Source organism: Lepus europaeus, chromosome X (assembly GCF_033115175.1).
Source record: "Lepus europaeus isolate LE1 chromosome X, mLepTim1.pri, whole genome shotgun sequence".
NCBI lineage: Eukaryota > Metazoa > Chordata > Mammalia > Lagomorpha > Leporidae > Lepus > Lepus europaeus.
The window spans coordinates 25,152,962-25,158,878 of NC_084850.1; positions in this window are offsets into that span (position 1 = coordinate 25,152,962).

A 5,917-nucleotide genomic window follows, 5' to 3' on the forward strand; every position below is an offset into this window, starting at 1 on the left:
GTCCAGCTCTTTGCTATGACCCGGGAAGGCAGTGGAGGATGGCCCAAGTGCTTGGGCCTTGCACCTGCATGGGAGACCTGGAAGAAGCTCCTGGCTCCTGGCTCCTGGCTTCAGATCGGCACAGCTCTGGCCATTGCAGCCAACTGGGAAGTGAACCATCGGATGGAAGACCTCTCTCCTCACTCTGCTTCTCCTCTCTCTGGGTAACTCTGACTTTCAAGTAAATAAATAAATTGTTAAAAAAAAGAAATCAATGAAATAGGAAACAACCAATAAAAGTGAACTGCCAGAAAAGAAGTGTAAAACATGTTTCTCTGAAAATATTAATGAGTTTGATAAAATCTTTAGAAATACAGTTGAGTTGAAAAAAGAAATCACAAATTTCAAATATCAAGACTAAAAGAGAAGATGTAACTACACATAATACAGACTTTAAAAGAATAATAGGATGTTAAGTACAGCTGTATTTCAATAAACTTGACAATGGAGATAAATTGGGCAATTTATTAAAAGACACAAATTGTTTAAGGAATACAAATGAAATGAAAATATCAACAACTCTATAACCACTTAATAAATGGAACAAAAAATAATTAAATTAATAAAAATAATTAATTTAAAAGTAATTCTATTATATATAAATGATTTTAAAGTAAATAATAATAAAAGTAATTAAATTATTAATTAAAACTCTCCCCAAAAGAAACTTTGAGTACTCACGCTTTAGGAATTCTCTCAAAGATTAAAACAAAAATATCAAACGAACTCAAATTCTTTTAGGAAATAAAGAAGAGAGGAAAACATTCCAACTTTTATGAACACAAATAATCTTGAATGAACAAAGATATTACAAGAGAAAAATATTTATCAATATTTTAATATGAATATTCAAAGGAAATTGTAATGCAACATTTGCAAATTTAATCCAAAACTGTGTAAAAATGATGGCATATCAAAAAAGTAGAGTTTATTCTGATTATATAAAATTGGCTTAAAATTTAGAAAACCAATCAGTGCAACTGAAAATATTTACATAATAAAGAAAATAACAGGAAAATATGTGAAAAGTAAACTTTATTTTGACTGTAAAAAATGTCAGGGAATTAGTAACAAAAGGATCTTCCCCTGAACCTAATGAAGGGAATCTAAAAATTCTAAGGTAACATCATACTTAATGTTAAAATACTGAACCATTTCTTTCTAAAACTGTAAACAAGGCAATGATTTCTGCTACCCCTATATCAAAGCTTAATTTTTTTGGAGGTCCTATCCAATACAATAAGACAATAAAATATACTTAATAAAAGGCATACATATTGTTAAAAAAGAGTAAAACACTCCCAATTTAGAGAATACAGTCTTTGCTTGCAGATAACCATATAACATCTCTAAAATTGTTTAAGGTATAAATATTAGAAAAGTCACAGGATACAGCGTAAGTATTAAAATTTTAAATAGGTTTCTATATAGTATCAATGTATAATTGGAATTTGAAATGTTAAAAGTACTTTTAATAGTGTTAAAAAACCCTGAGCTATGTAAAGAATATTTTATTCAAATAAAGAAAAAACACTTAATGCTGAAAAACACCAATATATTCCTAACTGAAAATAAATATGATTGAATTATGTGGAGGTTTCAAAAAGTTCACACAGAATTGATATTATGAAAAAAATATTCATGGGTGCCAGCATTCTATATGAGCACTGGTTTGATTCCTAGCTGTTCAGCTTCCAATCCAGCTCCAAGCAAATGCACCTGGGAAAGCAGCAGAAGATGACTTGAATGCTTGGGTCCCTGCCACCCACATGGGAGACCCAGATGGAGTTCAAGGATCCTGGCATCCACCTGGCCCAGCTCTGGCCATTGTGGCCATTTGCCATTTGGGTAGTGGGCCAGGAGATGGAAGATATTCTCTCTCTCTCTCTCTCCCTCTCCCTCTCCCTCTCCCTCTCCCTCTCCCTCACCCTCTCTTCTTCTCTCCCTCTCTCCTTCTTTCCCTCTCTCCCTCTCCCCCTCTCTCCTCCCCAACTGCCTTTCAAATAAATAAATAAATTTTATTTAACAAAAAGAATAAAAGGGGCCAGCGCCATGTGGTAGTAGGTTATGGCTCCACCTGCACTGCCGGCATTCCATATGGGCACCAGTTCAGGTCCCAGCTGCTCCACTTCCAATACGCTTCTCTGTTAACGGCCTGGGAAACAGCAGAAGATAGTCCAAGTGCTTGGGCTCCTGCACTCACATGGGAGATCCTGGGAAAGCTCCTGGCTTTTGGCTTCGGATCGGTGCAGCTCCGGCCGTTGCAGCCATTTGGGGAGTGAACCAGCAGTGGAAGACCTCTTTCTGTCTCTCCCTCCTATTATCTATAACACTGCCTCTCAAATAAATCTTTAAAAAAATACAAGGATTTCAAGCTTTTTATTCCACCAAAATTAATATATTTTAATTGCATTTTTCTTTTTTTTTTTTGTTTTTTTGACAGGCAGAGTGGATAGTGAGAGAGAGACAGAGAGAAAGGTCTTCCTTTTTGCCGCTGGTTCACCCTCCAATGGCCGCTGCGGCCGGCGCATCGCGCTGATCCAAAGCCAGGAGCCAGGTGCTTCTCCCGGTCTCCCATGCGGGTGCAGGGCCCAAGGACTTGGGCCATCCTCCACTGCCTTCCCGGGCCATAGCAGAGAGCTGGCCTGGAAGAGGGGCAACCGGGATAGAATCCGGCGCCCCAACCGGGACTAGAACCCGGTGTGCCGGCGCCGCAAGGCTGAGGATTAGCCTGTTAGGCCATGGCGCTGGCCCATTCAATTGCATTTTTCACAAAGCTTTTGAAGTGCCTGCTTATTGGAGAGATGTGTACACACTAAACGACTCAGTATGAATATTTCACTTCTATAATATCATCAAATTAATGTATATATTTAATACAACCCCAATCTATATGCCAGTATATTTGATATGGACATTTTAATCTCAAATCTGTAAAGAAAAGAAAAGCATTCAGAATTTCCAAAATGATCTTAAACCAGAAAAGCAAAATTGAGGAACACAAACAACATAATTTCAAAACTGTAGTCAGCAAGAAATTATGGCATTAGTTTGATCAAAGACACAGATGAATGGAAGAAAATAGAAAAATTAGACCCACACATATATGGCCAACTAACTTGTGACACAAACACCACAGAATTCACGAAAGGAAAAGTAGTCTTTTCACCAAATGGTACTGCAACAACTAAATTTCAATAAGAAACCAATGAACAGAAAGCCTAAACTAACACCATACACAAAGTTAAATGAAGATGCATGGCAGACCAAGAGGAAAATGGACAAACTCAAAAGCACCCCGAATAAAGCATAGGAGTATATGTATCAGACTTTGGGATAGGAAAAGCATTCTTAGTGAAGAAAAAATAAACACTAGCCCACAAATTTAAAAAGCTAAAACACCAGTTTATTAAAATTAAAGACTTTCTCTGAAAAACACCATTAGTGACGTAAAAAACACAAATAGAAAGCATTTGGGAAACATCTGGCTGAGAAAAGACTTCTATTAAGGAGAGTTACAAAAATGTTCTCCAATTCTTGCAAATCGACAATTGGAAGAAAATCCAGGTTTTTTTTAAAATAGGCAAAACATTTAAACAAACACTTAACAAAAGAATATGTGCAAGTGACTAATAAGCAGAGATGTTCAAAATCATTAGTCCTCAATGGAATGCAAATTTTAAAAGTGTGATGACATACCATTGCAGGTCTCCCAGAATGGATTTAATTTCAAAACAAAACAGAGCAAAAGTAAAAACTTGCAATGCCATTTGTCTTTCTGGGTAAGGAGTAACTGGAAATTTCCTCATGAATACATACATACATACATGAATATATACATACAATTCTCATGAAAATGCAGAATGGAATCAACTACTTTGGAAAACAGCTTGGCAGTTCTTGTAAAGACAAAATATACTTATTGAGGTGACCAATTGTCTGTTTTATTGGGACTGAGAGGTTTCTTGTACAAAATCAAGGACAGTCTCGAGCAAACTGGGATAGTTGGGCACAACACTAATATGAACCAGTAATCTTGTCATTAAGTATTTACCCCAGATAAATTAAAGGACATGACTACATTAAGAGCTGTATATGTGTAGGAATCACATTCATAATAGTAAACAAATGGAAGCAACTCAAAAGACAACCAACTAAATAAGTATAGATATATTTATATAATAAAATACCAATCAGCTATAGGAGGGAATAAACTATCAATACACTCGACACAAAAGGATGAAGTTCAAAAGCAGTATACGAAACAAAACCGTATTCATGCAAGATAATTATATTATAGCTGATCCAATTTCCAGAATAGGAAAAATGACTCTATAGTGATAGAACACAGCTTGATGATTGCCTATAACGGAACGTAGGAGAGGATTCACTGTAAAAGGTCATAGAAAATTTGGGGTATGGGAAATCCTTCATATGATAGAAGTTAAATGAATAGTAATTTGCATCATTCAAGATGTAAAGTGGGTTATCTTATTTTATATAACATATACGTCTTCCACAAGATTGCTTTTTTAAAGAACACACATATACATACAAACATGCACATCAGAATACTTCACAAAGTGTATATTATGAAAAAAAATGACACATGCATTTCAAAATATTTTGCACCAAAATAAACTTGTCTTTTAAAAAATTTTATAAATATAAAAAGAACAGATTTTATGCATTAATATGTGCAGTTCCAAGAAGACAACCACATTTCCCTCACTCTCTTGATCCCTCAATCCTCCCCTTCCACCCACTCTCTTCATCAGCTTGACAAGGACATAATTTTAATCCACTCTATATTCAGAGCCTTAATTCACCACTAATCAAAACATTCAACAGGTAAAATTTAGGGAGACCACAGTTCTCCAGGAGTATAAATAAGGGCTGAAAACAGCAATCATATCCTCAAATGACCATTTCATTTCTATATATTTTTGGTATTCTATATTAACTGACACACATCAGAAATAACATATAAATTTGTCCTTTTTTGAGACTGGCTAAATTCACTAAGCTTAATGATTTCTAGTTGCATACATTTTGTTGCAAAAATAGTATTTAATTCTTTTTATGGCTGAGTAGTATTCCATAGTGTGTGTGTGTATATATATATATATATATATATATATATATATATAATTTACTTTATCCAGTCATCAGTTGATCCCATATCTTAGTGATTGTGGATTGAGCTGCCATTAACATGGGGGTACACATAAGTCTTTCATATGCTGGTTGCATTACATTTGGGTAAATTCCCAGGGAAATATGGCAGATCTATTTTAAAATCTCTGAGGAGTCTCCATACTAGTTTCCATAATGGTTATACTAGTTTACATTCCCACCAACAATAGATTAGTGTGTCTTTTCCCCCACATCCTCACTAGCATTTATTCATATTTTGGATGATAGCCATCCTAACTGGGATGAGGTGATACCTCATCATGGTTTTTATTTCCATTGGCCTGATGGATAGTGATCCTGAGCATTTTTTCAGGTATCTGTTAGCCATTTGTATTTCATCTTTGAAAAATGCCTGTTCATGTGCTTTAACCACTTCTTAACTGGATTGTCTGTTTCCTTGTTGTTGAGTTTCTTGAGTTCTTTACAGATCCTGGATAGTAATCCTTTATCAGTTGCATAGTTTGCAAATATTTTCTCCCTTTCTGTTGGCTATCTCTACATTTTGTTGAGTGTTTCCTTTGCAGTGTAGAAGCTTCTTAGCTTGATGTAAGCCCATTTGTCTACTTTTGTCTTTATTGCCTGTGCTTCTGGAGTGTTTTCCAATATGTCTTTGCCTATACCAATGTCTCGCAGAGTTTCCTCCAATTTTTTGCTATATTAATTTGATAGTATCAGGTTGTAG